We start from the raw sequence: 20,180 nt of genomic DNA, 5'->3' as shown, positions 1-20,180 counted from the left end.
ACAGGCAACCTTGGGTTTGTTTAAAGGCGATTTTCACAATGTTTTGATTTTTTTGCACCCTCAGATTCCAGATATTCAAATCGTTGTATATCGGCCAAATATCGGCCGATCCTAACAAACCATACATCAATGGAAAGCTTATTTATTCAGCTTTCAGGTGATGTATAACTCTCATTTGAACTAAATTGACCCTTAAAACAGGTTCTTTGTACGGCAATAGTGCTATATAGCACCTTAATCACCCCAAAGAACCACTGAAGAACCGCTGAAGAACCATACAGGAGCTTAACAGCTTCTGTATATGGTAGTGGTGCCAAAGAACCGGTGAAGAACCACTGAAGCCACCAAGATTTGGTGCTATACAGCAGAATATAGTGTAATATAGTTTTTAGTCACGTTTGGTTAATATTTAAAAAATATAATTATATGTTTTACTTTATTTTTTATTATTATTTAATTACTTTAATATTTTAGTATTTACTTTATATTTTATATTTTAGTATTTACTTTAATATTTTACTTTTATTTTTTATTTTATTTATTTATTTTATATTTTTCCCACTTCATGTCTTTGAATGCAAATTTATATTCTTTTAATTTAGTTTTTAGTTAAGTTTGGTTAATATTTTACAAATATTTTTATTTATTTGATTTGATTTAATATTGTTTTATTTTTTTATATTTATATTTGGCTCTTTGGTTTGTTTATTTATTTTTTTATTAATTCTTTTTATTCATTTTTTTAATACTTGATTCTGGAATACTTGATTCTGATGCACTCAGTGGTAAATAATTCTCCTAGTTCTTGTCATTTGGTTTATTACCGATCATTAATACCGACCTCTTTAGCCCTAAAATGTGTATTCTTTTTCTACAAGACTTCTACTTTAATGTCTGGATTCTGTGATTTGAATTGTAGTTTTTAAAATAAACATTAGATGCATAATTTCAGTTTAAATATACAAAGAAACATTTGCAATTGATCTATTACACTGTTGCTTTGAGTAAAGCTTTCATTCAATGATCTTGAAGTTCCAGATTTGGGCTGTATTATTTGTTTTGTGTGTTCTTTATTTAGTTATTTATTTCTTTGCTTGTCTGTTTATTTATTGATACCCAAAGCCATGTTTCTTTCTGAGGTCTGTGTTATAGATACGCTGCACCAAGCGGTCAATGTGATGCTCAGACACTGTGAGTGGACCTTAGGTTGCCAAAAGCGTCCGTGTGTGTGTGTGTGTGTGTGTGTGTTAATGGCATGTGTGACATGATATGCCTGATGAGTGTCTTCCGCTCGGCCCTGAACTCTCCAGGGGCAGCCCGTGTGGCGGAAGTACTGTAACACAGGCTTACCCTGTTCCCGAATTTAATTAGACGAATTGTATAGCAGGAATGAAAAGAGGTGACATTCCTCATTGGAATTCCTTTCAGGGCTCTTATAGACTTTGCCTTCCAAATGTTCCCATTTTCATTGTGTTGTACTGATGATAATTTAAGTATTAGGGGAAAATCCATTTATAAATTAAACAAAATGACTTGATATCCATCAGTCCCCGAGTTCATCAAGCTGTTCAAACATGAGGGAGATTGGCTGGTCGGTCCGGGTCTTCCGAGAGCTTCAGTAATTAGATCTGCCAAGGATTTATTCTTTGCTGATTGGAGCTTTAAATTAATTGAAGTTCCACATTTGTGGTTTTGTCCTTTTTGTGGCATTTTCTTTTTCCTTTCTTTTTTTTTTTTTCTAGCCAGGCAGAAATTTCACACTGGCAGACTCAAAACTGTGTGTGTGTGTGTGTGTGTGTGTGTTAATTTCTTGGTGAGAGTGAGTGAGAGGGTCTTTAATGGTTAGAGGGCTGGTTTGACGCTGAGATTTATTTGTGTATACGCAGAATCATTAAAGAGAGCTTTAAAATCAGATAAAGGGCACCACGGTCTGTCTTCTAACACCAGAGCTTGATTTATAAATTATGAGGACCAGAGACAAATATTGTACAAGAAGTTTGTGGGGAGATTTTATTTATAAGGATAAAAAGTGTGTTTAAATCCATTCGGCAGCATTATGCCATACCTAGACAAAATTGGATTAAAATCAATGACATTGTCTACATTGTAAGCTTGTTGGTATAGATTTGTTGCTTTAATTTTTTTTTGCATTGTATCGAGCCCCTAAAGGAGCGTGCTGGTAGATGCAAGGATGCAAGTAAATGGTGGTAGATGTAACATTTGATTTTTTAAATGTTTTTGCGTTTGCATAAAACTTTTGTGTTATCTTGCAAAACTATTGCGTTTCCCCAAGAATCTTTGGCATTCGCTCTCAAAATTTTTGTGATGGAAATAATATGTAAAATATATATAAAATTTATATATAAAACTGTATTTGAGTGCTTTCGCAAGTGAACGCGAAGCTGCTTAGTGGAACGCAATCGTTTTTCCAGAGAACGGATTGAAATGCATTGTTTCTTTGGGGAACGCAATGCAAGTGTTTTGTGAGAGAATGTAAATGCTTTAAAAGAGAATGCACATTTTGCGGGAGGATGCAGGTTTCTTGGGGGAATTGAATACTTTTGCAAGAGAATGGTATTTTTGCGAGCAAGCAAAAGTTTCTCGGGGAGTGTAATACTTTTGTGAAAGAACACAAGTGTTTTGTAAGGGAGCGCAAAGTTTCTTGGGGAAATGCATTACTTTTGTGAGAAAATTCAAGTGTTTTGTGAGAGAATGCAATAGTTTTGTAAGACAATTTAAATATTTTATTGATGGATCACAAAGTTTTTCTGGAGAACGCAAATGTTTTGAGGTAATGCAATAGTTTAGTGAAAGGACACAAAAGCATTGAAATATAATTTTTCCTCCCATCTCATAATTTTTTCCATTACCATGTCCCCTCAGGGACTCTGTAGCATTGAGATTTCCTTGTAGTGTAACATTATTTTACTAGCAAAGATGATTCTTTTTGGCATGAATTGCAGAAACGGTGAAAAATGTCTTGGAAATCAAGACTTGGCTGGCTAGCATGGGACAATTCGCCCCTGCTGGTAGATACGGCAACTACATCATCTAGAGACAAAAATATTTTTTTTTATTAACATTGTTTGTTGTTGTTGCAAACATATCGTTATATCATTGTAAATGCTTTGATAATTCTTTCTGCTTCTTGACTTTTATATTTACTGCTGTCTGCTGTCTCTGGCGTCACATCTGTGTGTCAGCCGCGCTACTGTCATTAAGATGAATGGGAATGCTAATAGTTATCTTTCTGCTGGTATAATAGTCCTCCTTGGGACACAAAATCTCCCTCTTGCGCTCTATTTTTCTTTCTCTCTGAATGAACGGCAGGCTGAGCAGTGTTTAAGGTGGAGTCAAGCGTTTCACCTCCTGTCACCTCCCTCATGTGTGTGTGTCCTGCCTCTGCACTCGTTTTTCCTCCTCTTTCTGCCTATGATGTCACTTTTTTTCATCTGCTCAACCTGCAGAGTAAATTGTGTTATCAACAGCCTATTTTAAATATCTGGCAGTGCGGAGGGGAGAGCGTGTTTTCCCCTCATCTCTCTCTCTCTCTCAAGGGCATGACACGCCGGCAATAAAGCGGTAAAGACGCCGGTATTTTTCTTGAAGATCGTAATCCTGCTGTTTGTCAACAAGAGGCTTTTGATGAGCGTGAAAAGCAGCCCCCCTTTTGTGCATTAATAAAAGAAAACGATTCAAGCTTCATTTGCAATGAGATGAATTTGGAAACAGACGCCTGTGAGCCTGTGACATCTGTCCAATCGTCTCTGGCGCAGAGAGCACATCACTGCTTTTAGTTACAGTTCCTTTAACCTATTCATTCGTTTTAAAGGAGCAATTCATTCAGCATTAGATGCTCATCTAACGGCTAACAAAGGAGAAATCTTTTAAATTGGAGGCCTGCATTCTTCACTTAATTTTAGAAAGTCTCCATGTCTATTTTTTATTTATTTTGATAATTATTAGTACTAGTTTTGTGTAGTAGTAGTAGTGTTGGGGAAGCTTCTATCTATTCATCTAGTTAGATAGTTAGTACTATCTATCTATAGTTATTGTCACAATCAAACCTGAACTTAATAATTAACTTTAAATACACAGCGATAAACATCCATTTTTAGATTAAGCACAGGGAATTTTGTGATGATTGATTGATGATTGAATCGTTTGAATCAGCGATTCTATTCTGTTGAGCTAGTTCACAGAAATGATTCATTCGAATCTAAAGAATGAATCATCTGAGGCTTATAGCACTTGCATATCATTGCTCTTTTGTTGATTTTAATTGCTTCCATTGTCCTCATTTGTAAGTCGCTTTGGATAAACGCGTCTGCTAAATGACTAAATTTAAATGTAAATGTAAAGACAGCTCGTTACTGTAAATTGCTTAAATTATTGTGAAAGCAGTTTAAAGTGTCATTATATTTAGTTAGTTACTCCCAAACACTATAAGTGGTCATAATTATATACAATACTAATGCAATATGCCATAAAATGCATAATTTTACCTTAATTATGGAGTTTTTTGGCACAATGCGTACATTTAAATTAATAATATAACTGTATTAATATAGAATTAATAATAAAGAAAATTGTATGCAGCTTAACTTATACTGTATATGGCCATATATGTATATTACATGTTTGAATGCATCTTATTGGAATTTAAATCAGGAATTATCCAAATTGTATTTATTATTTAACTTATTTTAAATGTATATCCGAATTTAAATTAGTATTTATTCTATTTTACATTTTTTATTCGGCATTCAAATGAACAAAAAGATATTTTGGTTTCAACTCAGTTGTAATGGACACATGAAGACCAGTGTAATGTATGCCAGCATACATCGAGAAACAAGAGATGTGGCATTAAACAATGATAAAAAGAACAAGATCCTATAAATAAAGGGAAAAGACACCTGAATTAACCTTTGGCAGTGCTGCATGTGAGGATGATGGACTGAGAACATTGTGTGAGGAGCGTTCGGTCCCAGCGCAGGGCTGAGCGGGTGTCTCAGGGCGTCCAGAGCAGCAGTCGCCCATGGGCAGGGTGATCCGGACTCTCCCGCAGGGTCAGACCTTTGATTTGTGTGGATTCTCCTCTAGCCTTTAACAGGTGTCTGCTGCTGCGGGTGACATTTGAAATGCAAATAGAGCTCTTTTCCACGAGGCCTCTGATTCTACCCCTGTCAGACCAGAAGAAAACCTCCAGCACAACACACATGTATGCATTCACATGCACACACACACACTTTACTGTACACATGCACAGTTTCACACTGAAACAATCAGATAAGACTTGTGTTCTGAAATGAACAGGAAGAGGCTGGAGTGAGATGTTAGATCACGTGTTTCACTTTTTTTGTCACTCCTGCCAATGATGGTTAATTGGGATCATTTACAACACAAAATCATCAAAAACATTTTTACTAGTATTCATTTTGGACAGTTACATTTGAATGGATGTTCACTGACATAAAATGTTTACTGTATAAAATTCTGTCTCTGATGAGATGTTAGTGGATTGTATGTGAACGCTCGTGTATATTACAGTGAGTCGTTTGTAAGTAGAAAATGTAAGTAGTTTCCCGAAACTTAATGTCACATCATCTGGAAAGCGTTGGAATTTTATTTAAAGTGTTTTATGTACAAAATATTTTAAAAAATGTGCTAAAAAGGACCACGGTGATACCATGTTTTTGTAAATAGTTTGTAAGTCCTGTGGTACATGAATAAGGTAATCATTCAATACCATGGTAAATATTAAATAATATTTAGTTTTATCAGAGTTTTGAACGTCAATCTTCCACCTTCAATTAAATGAATTAATAAAAATGAAATGAATAAACAGTAATTTGCAGGGATTGTCAATACATTCCAACATTATTTATATGTTTATTTTATAGTTAGATTTTTTTTATATTCTGCATTTTATAAAATTCTAGTTCTATTTAGCCACATGTATAATACCTTAATTTTGTTTTACTGCAATTATTATTTCTCACTTTATTATTATTAGTAGTAGTAGTAGTAGTATTTATTATCAGAACATATTTTGCTGTATCTTGTTAAAATACTTCTAGTTCTCCTTAGCATTATGTGTAATACCATAGCTTAGTGTTTTATTACTATTTATTACTATTCACACACACACACACACACATATATATATATATATATATAATTCTTCTTTTTTCAAAAAATATTTTGCATTATCCTGTAGCTTTAATATACATTTACATTTATTCATTTAGCTGACGCTTTTATCCAAAGCGACTTACAATTGCTATATATGTCAGAGGTCGCACGCCTCTGGAGCAACTAGGGGTTAAGTGTCTTGCTCAGGGACACATTGGTGTCTCACAGTGGATTCGAACCCGGGTCTCTCACACCAAAGGCATGTGTCTTATCCACTGCGCCATCACCACCCCCCATATAATATAATATAATATATATCTGTAGTCTTATAACACCATAGTTTAGTGTCAGTATAATGATTATTGCTAGGAAATGTGTTGAGTTTCATGCAGCCGCAGGGCTCTAAGGACACCAGAGGCATCTAGCCGAGGTCGCTGACCTCAACGGCTGCTGTCCACTGTCTGGGTCATTAGAGGATTCTGTGGTCTGCATTACCCAGAATCCTCCCAGGTGAATCCCGCTCCATCGTAGGTGTTTGGCACATATAGAGAAGTGTCCTTGAGAAGAGTTGGGGTCACACAAGCAGTTAGCGCTGGCTCAGAATACAAATAATGGGATTAGAGCTCACGGACGGCACACATTAGCCTAATAAACCTGTCAGATGTTGTGTTTCTCATCAGTTTTACACAGTTTTAGATACTCATGTAGTTTACATTTTGTGTGTTTTAGTATCCACAATTTTTTTTTCTTCTTACTGTAAGTATTCAGAAACAAAAGTTTATATAAGTATATGAATATGTCATTGCATTGCAATATGAAACCAAATGGCATTTGCAAACGATGCCAGACCTGTTAACATGTAGCCCACGTAGTCACACAAACATCTGGGTTCTGAGAAAATGGGATATCAATGGGGTCAGGAGTGATCACATGACTAAAACTATTGGAGGAGTTTTAATTGAAATCTGAAGTTCCTGAGGTCTGTGGCTCAAACATATTGATTTTATTCAGGCTGACCCAGCCAATGGGGTCGCGTTTGAACCCATCTGACATTTCTTCAATTCATCTCACTTTCCGAGCCCTAATACTTCACCTTTCTGAGAGGCAATAGGGGTGTGTGAGTGCGTGTGCGTCCTACACTAGCACAGACAGCGTAATATCATTTGTCTTCTGTAATCATGTGGAAAACTTGGGGATTTAAATTATACTTAAGTTTTTTGGTCTTTGTGCAAGATTCATCATCAAATGTAATTTCTTTTAAAAATCATATTCATAAAACACAATATAAAAGCTCAAATTTCACACAACATTTTTATGTGCTGTTTTTTTTTTTTATTAAATTTAAATTCAAATTCAAATACATTTTGTTAATATACTTTATTAACAACTTACAATACTTCACAATAAATTTCAGCATTTATTTTACAGAATTAATTCATGTAGACTATACTGTTCAAAGCTTTTAGGTCAGTAAGAAGACACTGAAGACTGGAGTAATGATGCTAAATTTGAATAGTCGTGTAGCTTAATGTTAATTTATAAATATAAAAATATTAACTGATAAAGTTTTTCATTATACGTATAACTTTAAGATCTTTTAGTTCTTGATAGTTCATGTAATCTGTTGCTGTGTTGTCATCTGTTCATGTCATCAACTGATGCATGGATTAGTTATGATATGTTACTGCCAGATTAACCCTGTAATGTATTTTATGTATGTACTTTGGAATTCACATCTGCATACTTGAACAGAGTGTGTTTGTGGCTTTAGTTAACCCTCTCATGCACTTCACACAATTTGAGTTGCTCAAAAATCAGTTGCGTTTCCTGAAGTAAATGCTGCCTATGTAGACAGTAAACAGCAGTGAAGCTCCAAGGGTTTAACTGAAGTTGCTCATGACTGATCTGTCTAGAGCGAACAAATGTTAAGAGCCACAGGAGCTCAGAGATCTTATGCTGACACGCTTAATACTGGCCAGCCAGAACATCCAGTCTGGCCTCCATCCAAACAGAACAGCTTTCCGAACCAGACGTCTGCAGATACACAGACTGGCCTGCTACGTTATCAACCCAGAGAGGAAGGATGAGTTATACTATAGATGCGTTTTCTGACAATTAAAGCACGGCCACAGCTTGAGTTTGTTTTCCCGCAAAGCGTCAGATCTGTTTATTCTGCCGCACGCCTCGTTTTGATTAAGAATGCAAATCCGATTCTTTTGTCCATCTGCGTTTCTGTCAGCAAAAGAGTGCATTTAATTAAAACAAACTTCGGTGTCTGCTGTGATGTTTTGTCTTCTTATCTATAGACCAAATCAAGCCAAATCAGGCGTTCAGGTTGTCTCCTCGTCTCAGCTGTAAATACTAACAGAGTGTTGCAGCAGTGCAGGTGGCTATTGTGAGTAAAACGTGTATTTGTTTTCCAGTAGCGTCTATTACGCGAGGCATGACTGGGACGCGGATTCAGAGATTTGTGGCGTGATTTTTCCAGTGGCGGTCTCCAGTCACAGATGGCAGATGGGGAGTTTTTTTGAGCAGGAGGAGATGGTGTGTTGAGTTTCGTCCAATGTACCAGTGCTACTGTTGTCATTTTATTACTCATGAGACTCCCACAGGATGAGTCACAGACGTATGAAACACACACACAATCCTTGGAGCTGCCTTGTATTTTTTGTCGAGATAATGACATAACATGAAGACATCTACGATTGATTATTTGGTAATTGTAAACAAATCTGTTGGTTTGTAGGCGGTCAGAATTGTGGCACAGGGATATTGCTCACGTGGGTCTGGAGTGCAGACAAATATAATGTGAATTTTTCATTACCCACTACTGAGAATAAAATAACAGTAAGATTATGATAATTAATAATAAATTTAATAAATAGTCATTACTTTTATAATAGATTATGAAATAATATTTGTATGATATTTTGTCATTTTTTTATCCTTAGTAGATTTTTATTTTAAATAATAATAATAATGTTTTAAGTAAAATAATTAGAATTATCTGTCCATATGTTAGATCATTCCAGGGTAATTGTCAATAAGTAAAATAAAAAAATTAAAATGTTTAAATAAACTGAAATAAAAGATAGAAAAACTTGATTTATCTATTTATATTTATCTAAAGTTAAAGTAAAAATAGAAAATAAAAATAGAACAATAAAATCTAATTCAGAAATTACAAAAATTGTAACAATATATCAGTGATAAAATAACACTGGATCATAGTTCTATCTACTGTCACATTAAGTTTAATAATGTAATGTTATGTATAGTTTAATAATAGTTTGTTGGTGTGTTTTTTATTTATTTATTCATTTTTTTAGTTTTTAGTTTTATTTAATTGAAAAAATATAAATAAAAAAACAGCTACTGATCACTACAATGTCTGAATGGGCAACTGATCCCATGTAAGTTTTGGGCTTAGATGTTCTTTTCTGAATAGAATAGAATAGAATAGAATAGAATAGAATAGGGTTTTGCCTATAGGGATTTACTTTTTTTTTTTTTTTTTTTTTTTTTTGTCTCTTTTGGTGCCATCTTTGCCCTGGCCTAGACCATATATATTAATTTTATGTTGCATATATTAGACACATGCATATAAACAGCATGTCTGTGTAGTGCACTTGTGGGTAGCTCTGTAGCTTTCACAGCACTTTTTGCTGTAATGATCCTACTAGTTGTAAGTAAAAGACATAATGCTTGTTAATTTTGCGTGCTTGAGGGAAAACGTCATAACTTACTCCGTAATTATGAAAGTGCCTATCGCTTCATCAGATAGATTCACTGTCAAAAGCTCTGAGCTGGGCGTCGTGATGAACTAGCCACCATAAATAAGGGACCGGCCTGCTTGCTGAGACAAATGTTTTTAATCATCTGATGTGTTCATTTATCCCAGGCCCTAAGTTTAGCCTTAAATTAAGATTCTTGCTAGAACATAACTTGATTTAAAAATGCCCATCAATCCTGGCCGGTCTTTACGTGCAGGAAAAGCTCAGAGGAAGTGTGTTGATCTTTATTTGTCCTTTGCTGTGCCAACAATTTGCCTAAAACCTCATTAAAAGGTATATATAAACTTAAAAATGAACGTCTTGTCATCATTTACTCACCCTCATGTTGTTCTAGATCCATGACGTTCTTTTTCAGGAGAACACAAAAGGAGATTGTTTATAGCAGAATGTCCAAACCGTTCTTTGCCATACAATGAAAGTCTAGAAGACTTTGAATGAACTCCTTTTTGATCCGTCTGAACTTTCTTCAAAACACCTCGTTTTGTGTTCTACGGAAGAAAGTGAGATTTCAAGCTACATAAAAGTTAAATATACAAATAACCACTTTTAATGTTTTGTTGCAACAAATAGCTTTGTGTAAAAAATATAGGACCTTTGATAGCTGTTTTCCTTTCATTTTATTATTGTTGTTTATTTTTATTGTGTTTTAGGTGGTTAGATGTGTCATATTATTATCAAACAACATCATCTTTAGCCTTTAGTGCCTTTCATGCTTATTTTCAAAACATTTTTATAGGAACGACAAAATTAGTCATCTCATTAGTCACCTTTTTGTTTTATGTTATTTGTATACTTATGCCTCTTTTTTATTTGATTTTCTGTGGGTTTTATGCATTTTTGTGTTTCAATTCAACACATTAATATGTTAAAAAACAATTAACTTGTAAACTTGGCACTTTTTGCACGAGACGCAGAGACAATATATTGCTTTCTAAAGCCTCTTATCTGTTCACTTTGTCTGTCAGAATCATGCAATGTCTTTTAATTTTCTCCATTTAAGAGCTTTTCTCGGGACATATTGATATACTGTATATGCAATGAATCAATTAGCATATCATGTAATTAATCGATCAGCTCTAGTTTTACTGAATTGAGTTGCGTGCGTTCTGAGGGTCTTTTATTCTCTGCGACGGCAGCGAGGACTGTGGAGTCACATGCTGATGCCTCTCATCTCGGCTATTATTAAAGGGCATTATCAAGCTTTTCAAATGCCTACAGTGCTTCAGCCATCATGAGCCCTTCGGTATCAAACCATACAGAAACATGCAAAACAATCCAGCGAGAGGAACAAAGAAACTAATGACAGCTTAGCCGGCCTAAAAGATTGAGAATTCTGTCACGAGGAAAGTGCAAGATCACTGAAGGAGGAAGGCTTCGGAGCTTTGAAAGACAAAGGCGGGATCAAGCGGTCTCCAGACTATTAGAAGCCAGTTTTATTTAAGCTTATTTGGCTGATAAGGTTGTCAGAAAGGGCTTTTTATCAGGCGCGAGGAGTAGGCGCCGAGCATTACGCCTCCGTTCCCAGGCAGTGGGTGCGCGGCGAGTCGCGCGGTGGGAAAGACTTTCCGTAAAGCTGCTTGGCGCTTTCACACAGGAAAAGCCCAATTTGAGCTCGGCTTCTGCAGGATGAGAGGGCAGTTAGGACTGAACCCCGAAATCATCTTTTGTTTTATGTGTTTTATGGATTTTGTGTTTGTACTATGTACAACGTAGATACGGCTACGATGGGTTTTGCTGTAAATACCTTTGAAGGATAAGTTTACTTTCAAATTTGAAACTATTGACTCTTATTAGATTAGTAATATGGTGAAGAAACAGAAAATGGCTGGACTGCATCATCTGGAGAATACTACAGCTGTATAGACAAATAACACTAGTTTTGGGGTTTTTTTCATGTGGAATTATCCTTAGAAGTAAACTAAAAGTGACCAAACCTCCCTTTGGGAACATTTAAAGAATGAAATGGAAAAATTATTTGCAAATAAGGCTCACTTAGGAATGAAGAAAGGAAGGAAGGAAAATAATAATGAATGAATGGACAAAAAACAACTTTTCATATATTTGGGGTCAGTCATTTTTTTTTATTGATATTATATATTTATTTAACAAGGATACATTAAATCAATCAAAAGTGACAGTAAAGACAATGTTAGAAAAAAAATATTTCAAATAAATGCTGTTCTTTTGAACGTTCTATTCATCAAAAAATCCTCAAAATTTTAAGTTTTCATAAAATATGAAGCAAATCAAAACTGATCATAATAAATGTTTCTTGAGCAGCAAATCAGCATATTAGAATGATTTCTGAAGGATCATTTGACACTGAAAACTGGAGTATTGATGTTAAAATTTCAGTTTTGCATCTCATGAATAAATTACATTTTAAATGATTTTCAAATAGAAAACAGTTACTTTATATCACAATATTGGCGTATTTTTTTCTGTAGTTTTCATTGTGCATTAAATTTAATTTATTTGCTCTCCAAAGTCAAGGTATGAAAGTTTCATAATAATTATAATTAGCTTTATAGCTGAACACAAATCTGGTATGTCCTCATTTAAGACGTGTACATGTGTATGTGTGGCTGTGTGTGCCTCATTTCGGTATATTATGCACTACAAGAAAGCAATCTATATTCTTAAATCAGGCATAATATGTTACAAGGCATCACAAGTTTAATTTAAAAGTATTTTAATTTTCAAGAGTGGTTTTATAATTGTTGAGCTGTGATCCTGCCACCATGTGTGTCACTCCATATATGAAGTGTTTTTCCTCTGAACACAGATTATTCAGTCCACTTGACCTCAGAGTCCATGTCTCAGATGAGTGGATGAGCAAAATAATGCTCTTATTCGTCGTTTTCTGTGGTGTTTAGCCAGCACTCCCCCTGAAGAAGCCAAATGCTTTCCTTGGCAAATTTCATATATATATACATGTTTGTTTAGTTGGGCCTAACAACGCAGCAGAGATAAGGGGCGAGCAGCTAACAGGTCTTTGCCCAATAAACGGGGGAAATTATCAGCCCCATGCCTCCTCGTGACACAATTTGTCAGACTTGCTGATAGAAAACAAATTCTATTCATAAAGCCACTCTCCCCTTGGCACCGGTGCGATTCGCTAGCAATTCAATTATAGTTTTGTGCGATAGTGAACCCAGAGAGAGAATCCAGCCTGACAAGAAATATGACAGGACAGTAACGGAGTGTTTATGCAATTAAACTTTCACTGACAATACCTGCCCAGTGATGAATGTCTGGGTGGACATATATGTGCACGAGCGCTGCCCCGTGAGGACTGCACATTTTTCATGATTTTACAGCCCATTCTGATCTGCTAGGAACGCTGGTAAGTGGAGAAAGAGAGAAAGAAGGGAAAGGATGGAGAGATTCTGTTGCACGTGGAGAGTGGAGAGGATGGTGTAGTCTGAATCCTGCTTGAAGGAAAGATAATGGTTACACTTTATTTTACAGTATGTGTATACTTGCAGTGTACTTACCCAAGAAAGTACTAGGTAGTACAAGGTAACTGCAGGTTATGGCTTAGGGGTAGGGTCAGGGTTAGTACCTCGTTATTACCATGATATTATAATTGTTATAATAAGTATATAGAATGAACACCAGAAAGAAAGACTCAAGTTTGTATTTGTGACTCAAAAAACTCTAATTAGATTTTTATCATGAATGTACAGTAAATGTTTGTGCTTCATATAAACTTTGTTCACAAAACTAAAACAAGATATCATTTGTACTGATATGTTATCAGAAATGATTCAGAATCAATCCTAATCTTGTTCATTTATTTACTCTAGAAAGAATGAATGCATAAATCACTGAATGAACAAGGAATGTATGAAAGAATGTACTCTACCGTTCAAAAGTTTTGGGTCAATAAATGTTTTTGAAAAAAGTCTCTTATGCTCACCAAAACTTCATTTATAAGTACACAAAAAACTGAAATAATTTTTAATTTAAAATAGCTGTTTTCTATGTGATCAAAAATACAGTAAAAATCAGTAATCTTGTGAAATAGTTTTACAATTTAAAAGAATGATTTTCTATTTGAATATATTTTAAAATATAATTTATTCCTGTGATCAAAGCTGAATTTTCAGCATCATTACTCCAGTCTTCAGTGTCACATGATCCATCGAATATCATTCTAATATGCTGATTGGCTGCTCAGGAAACATTTCTTCTTATCAATGTTGAAAACAGTTGTGCTGCTTAATGTTTTTGTAAAAACTGTGATACATTTTATTTTCAGCATTCTTTGATGAATAGAAAGTTAACAAAAATAGACATTTCTAATTCTAACATTATACATGTCTACTGTCACTTCTAATCAAGTTAATGCATCCTTGCTGAATGAAAGTATTAATTTCATTAAAAAAAAGAAAAATGTTACAGTCCCTTGAACTTTTGAATGGTAATGTATGTTGAAATGAATCAAATTCACAGATTCCAAACTTTGATACAAACTTTCAGTTTTTTAAATACAAATATTATTTTAGCATGCATGCTGTCTGTAATGTGAACAAGCAAGAAAGAACGAACAAATTAATGCACAGTGTATGTGTGAGTGAGGGAACGTACTGTATATAGAAACAAATTGAACTGTGCATGAAATAAAATCGTTGTATCAGCAGTTTGTCTTTTTTTAGCCCAAGAGTCTTTGGCTGTTGGTCATCTCTGGTTTAAGCTTTTATTCAGATGGGGGCTTCCAGCATGCTGTTTTGTCCAAAGATCAGAGCGAAGGTGAGCTGTTCTTTTTAATGAATCATTTGTCCTTCAAACAGTGAAGTTTCTTTCCTCGCCGCACTCTCTCCACAGATAATTAGGCCCCATAGTTCAGTTAATTCCACAGGAGAGCTCACGCTAGCCACCTGCTCCTTTTGGACGGCTAATCTTTGTCTTGTAAGTTTTCGTCCCCGTAGAATTGTTCCGTCTCGTGAAGAATGAGGAAACGCCGCTGTTTTTCCCCGTAGTGTCCCACTGTTGCTTGAATTCGTAATGCGGGAAGCCTGGCACCCCCCTCTCTCGTTCTGTGCGCATTGATAGCGAGGTGTTGATTTTAGGTGTATATGGATCTCAAAGTAATCCTATTAATTCAAAGTGAATAACAAAGCAGCCTTCTTCTTTTTTTTTCCCCATGCCGTTCCATTTATTCAACCTGCTAGGGCTTTGTTTCTCCATCATAATTATTTCCAAGTCAGATCCGCGCTGATTTCCTGGTGGACTTGTGTACCTCCGACTAACTTGAGGAACAACGGAGCCCGGATAATTCGCACCGTTCCTCTGGGGTGGTGTTCTCTGTTTTTTTCAAGGACATTTTTATTACAAAGCTGATGGAATTTGCATATTAATTCATTTCTTTCAATTTTTAAGATTAAATGTTGTCAACATGTATCAGTGCAAGGTTTTGACAGACCTGATGAAATAGGTCAGTCATGCTTGAACGTCACAGCGTAAAGCAGCCAGCTGCAACCCCTCTCTCTCTCTCTCTCTCTCTCTCTCTCTCTCTCTCTCTCTCTCTCTCTCTCTCTCCTACACGTGCACGCAAACTCGCGTCGCATACTCAATCACTCAATCTTTCCTTCTCTTTCTTTCCCTTGTTTCCCCCCGCCTCCATCTCTCCGTTTCGTGCTACTTGATTAAAGGAAAAGTGTGGCCGGGGCTAAAATGACATGCCAAATTCTATCAACTTCCATCGAGGGCTCTCTCCTAAATTAGAATGCCATTAGAGGCTTTTGATTTATAAAGTGCATTTTCATGTTTCTCTTCTGTGTGTGTGTTTTTTTTTCTCTCATGTAGCTGCGTGACCTTTTGCGCCTGTAGTTTTGCCTGCCTCGGTCAATAAGTGAAGCGTTTTACATTCATTAATATTTTGTGCATGAGTCTAATAGTATGTGTTGACACTGATGGGTTGCTGGCCTTTTCTCGTTTGTCTGAGTTTATTTATCTCAATTGGAAATACAAATATAGTACAATAATAAAGTAAAAAAGAATGGAAGTGTGAATTTGATTTCTTCTAAACTAAACTTTGATGAGACATTATTATTATTTGTGGCAAATAATTGTGGGCCTTTCAATTAATACTTGCTATATTGCAGATATACACATAATACCATTTAATGAGATGTGCACACTATTTCAAATTTTTTATGAACTCTTATTTCACACAATAATTTCTGAAAATTACAATAAAGTTTGGGGACAGTAAGATTTTTTTAATGTCTTTAAAAGAAGATTCTCACCAAGTCTGCATTTGTGTGATCAAAAATACAGTAAAAACAGTAATATTGTGAAATATTATTACAATTTAAAAGAACTGTTTTCTATTTGAATATATTTTAAAAGATAATTTATTCCTGTGATCAAAGCTGTATTTTCAGCATCATTACTCCAGTCTTGACCGTCACATGATCCTTCAGAAATCATTCTAATATGATGATTTGCTGCTCAAGAAACATTCCTTACTATTATCAATGTTAAAAAACATTTTTGCTGCTTAATATTTTATGATCAAGGTTCTTTCAGGATTCTTTGATGAATAGAAAGTTCAAAACAGCTTTATACATTTCTTTCCTGTCACTTTTGATCAATTCAATGCATCCTTGCTGAATTAATTTCTTTTAGAAAAAACATACGGACCCCAATCTTTTGGACAGTAGCATATTTTCCCAGAAATTATCCATCTTTGATGTTATCTATAGATTTTGGAAGTGGCACGAGAAAGCTAACATAAGTTTCATATATTTACTGACTTATTAATCTAGATAAATCAATATTTTTGGTTTAAACTGACAGTCTAAATTCTTTTTTTTAACACAAGCAGCAAGGATTCAGTCTGGTTTTAGAGGCCGTTATAGGTTGAACGCACTGCCATGTGCTGCTCTGATGTGAGCAATCCCCTGGGTTCACAACTCATTAGTTTGGACTGAAATTGTCTTTGTGACAAGTATTATTACTGCAACACCTGTTCACCGCAGAACCCTTCACTCCAGACGACACTTACCGTGTTCAACTTCTTGCTCTCTCTCACACGGTTTCATCTGTGGCTACGCTATGTTGTGATTTGAAAAGCAGCATCCACGTGGAGAATTAAAACACTTCCAGTGGTTCACTGTGGCTGATGGAGAGCGTGGGTTTTGTAGTGAGTTTGTGTTTTTTTGGTCTTGACTGCACTCCCGGGGTGGGTGAGTGGATTTCTTCCAGAACACAGAGACCGATCCGACCCCAAGACTGATAAAAACTGCCCGGCTTGTCACCGGTTCACCCTCATTACCATATTAATAATAGATGAGTGCAGTATCCCAGCATTCCCTGCAGAGACCCGGTGGATGAAGCTGTAGCGGAGGGCAGAGGTTATCTGACCGCTTCTTCTGTCCTGCAATGAGAAGATCCAAACATATGTGGTGACAAACACAGAACGGACAATAAAATCATCTTCAGGTGGTAAAATCCCATAATGCACCTTGAAAGAAGACCAAACTTAACAGCACTGAATGGATGACGATCAATGCACACTAATCAATGCACAGAATGGCTATTTCAAAAACACCCACTTTTATATGTGAATATATCTAATATAGCTTTAAATAATGAGAGATGTTTGCATTTGATACTCATTTTTAATCTTATTTCTTTTTTTTTGCCAGCTAGATTTTGTGGCAAGTTGTTGGTTGTTTGGTGTCAATAATACTGTCTGCACACACAGAATTCATCTTCCCTCCTGCTGTCATCATAAAATCATACTGTAATGTCACCGTATGCTGTGGAAACTGCTGCGTACACACTTTTCACGTCATCCAGCGTAACATTTGGCAGCTTGTGTTTCAATATTTATGTCACACAAAGAAGGTCAAGGTTTGTGTGGTTGGCATGGCTGCTGCTGATATTTCTATATATGTTGCTTACAAAATCTACAAGCAACATAAATGTAAATTATTTTACTAATGCTTCTTTATATTCTCCTAGTATATTTCATAGCAATGCACTAACCAGTATGACTTACTTTCTTGTAAGAAAAACAAAAAAAGATATATATATTATTTATTAAAGTGTAAGTGTTGTTTTGTACCTCAATGACTTACATTGTATGGACCAAAAAGTGAAACTTGTGTGTGTTTCACATCAGAAAGTAAGTTATGAGGATTAATAAATAATGTAAGTTTTCTTTTTTGACTGAACTGTCCCTTTAATGAGGCCCTTAATAATTTCAGTCAGATGCACATCTCAAATTTATTTGCAATTAAATTTATTAAATTGTTAAAAAATTATATATCTACAGAAAAACTGCCGTCCCTCTTGCTTATTTGACATGTGAAGGAGTGTCTCTTAAAGACACGGCACCACAAAAATGAAACAATTTCTATATTTAAGGTCAGACAGGTGGTTAAGAAAAAACTAATTACTATGCATTTGTGGTGCAAAAACTTTATAATGGACCTCAGGGTGGGAAAAAGTAAATAAATAAATGAATACATTATGTGACCCCATTTGAAGTGTTTTAAATTCACATTGCACTTTTCGGTTAATAGAATAATCCTAAAGTTGTTGTGTTCTCTCATCATTTGTGGTGGGGATAATTCACGCAATCCATTACCACAGGTAAACATGACCCTACATCCATTTTTGATTTGCTCTTTAAAACAAACAACTACGCCTACATGTGTACGTTCATTTGAGGGGAAAAGAGTGCTTCAATTACAGCACTTTGAAATTCATTTACAAGCCCAAATTTGATTATTGCCTGACTTTTTCAGATGAAGGAATAATTAAAACAGTGTTAACAGCAGCTAATTGATATCTTGTGTTTGTGGTTATCACTGCGGTGTCATGTCGTCATTGAGTGATAAATGCACAACTTCATCAAGGCTGCAATTAAACCTCTGCGTGCTTGACACACAGGGCCTGTCCTGACGAGATATTTGCTGCTTTTGCAGAAAAGTTGTTCTGTTGCGTTTTGCATTAGCTTAGTCTTGTATTGCATATTTTAGCATCTTGTTTAAGTTGATTCTTAATTTTGACACAGTGTTGTCGGATTGGGTGGTGTAGAAATCAGTAGGGATTCTGCTCTACCATTCCAAATATGCCATAGATTAGCTATTTATAATGTTATATTTATAAAGTTTAACTGTTGCTTTAACTCAAATTGGTATATATGAAGCTGTTTTGCATTGCTGTCAAGTTTACATAAAATCAAGTTCATAAAGATTAAATAAATAAATAAAAATGATAATAAAGTCATTTTCATTTGTAAAGAGTGTGAAAATATTATTATATAAAATGCATAAACATTCATTTACATTAAAAATAATTTTTAAAATTATATTTTGATATATACTGTTAAGAAAATGTGAAATATATGATGTTTTAGTCATACCTTTCACTCTTACATGTCATATCCCGCATAAACTCTATTTTATATATTTCATGCATTTATATGGCCGTGGTGTAGGTTTTAAAGGTTCAGGTCTTGTGTTTTGCTGTTGCTTTGCCTCTTTAGCAGAGATATATTGCTGCATTGTGTGAAGGGATGTCAGCTACATATTATAGTGAATGTCAGAATGGGGTTGCTATGGAAACAGGGACATTACACACATATCTACGCCACGGCGGCTATAGAGGTATATCCTGAAGGTCTGCTGAGGATACAACTCCCGAAAGATGTTTACAGACCATACGGGTCGCCGCCAAAACATTTGTTTGTGTGTGTGTATGTATTAGTATCTCTTCTCTGATGTTTTTAAACAAACAAATAGCTTATATTTTCAGTCTTTCAAGCTACATACATTAATTTTTAACGCTGTTTGTGAGTAAATCTGTTATTGATGTATAGCAGGGAAAAAAGAGGGTTGAAGAATACGACTCTCGGATGACTTCAGAGGAGAGCACAACTGTGTCGAATCGATAGAACTTGAAATTTGAGGCAGTGGTCCTTCAGCGTCTGCAAACAACAAACCTTTTATAGCTTCGGTTTGAACTGTCCTCTACAGTGTCACAGAAAACAGTTTGTTTCAGCCACAGCTCCAGATTTATAATTGAAAAATAACCTTTTGTTGCATTGAAGCACATCACATAAATACACATGCACAGCGCATACCAGAAAGCAATTTCTGACTTATTTCATGTCCTACTCAGTGGTTGTAAAGGTCTAAATGTGTGCCTCAAATGTAGGCTTGTCATTTTAATCAGTATGTTCTTACAAACATTGTTTTGTGAACTAACAAATTACTCAGAACACTA

At 35.3% G+C, this 20,180-nt stretch overlaps 1 protein-coding gene across 1 annotated transcript in view; it reads left to right on the top strand.

Annotated features, from left to right (window-relative positions):
* Window positions 1-20,180, top strand: part of LOC306850333 (neuronal PAS domain-containing protein 3-like) — a gene marked incomplete at both ends in the record, with an annotated part of 314,937 nt that overhangs the window by 272,068 nt on the left and 22,689 nt on the right. The window lies entirely within an intron of this gene.

Source organism: Barbus barbus (assembly GCF_936440315.1).
Source record: "Barbus barbus genome assembly, chromosome: 30".
NCBI lineage: Eukaryota > Metazoa > Chordata > Actinopteri > Cypriniformes > Cyprinidae > Barbus > Barbus barbus.
Note: the sequence above shows the minus strand (reverse complement) of the source record. Positions and strands in the feature narration are given on the sequence as shown.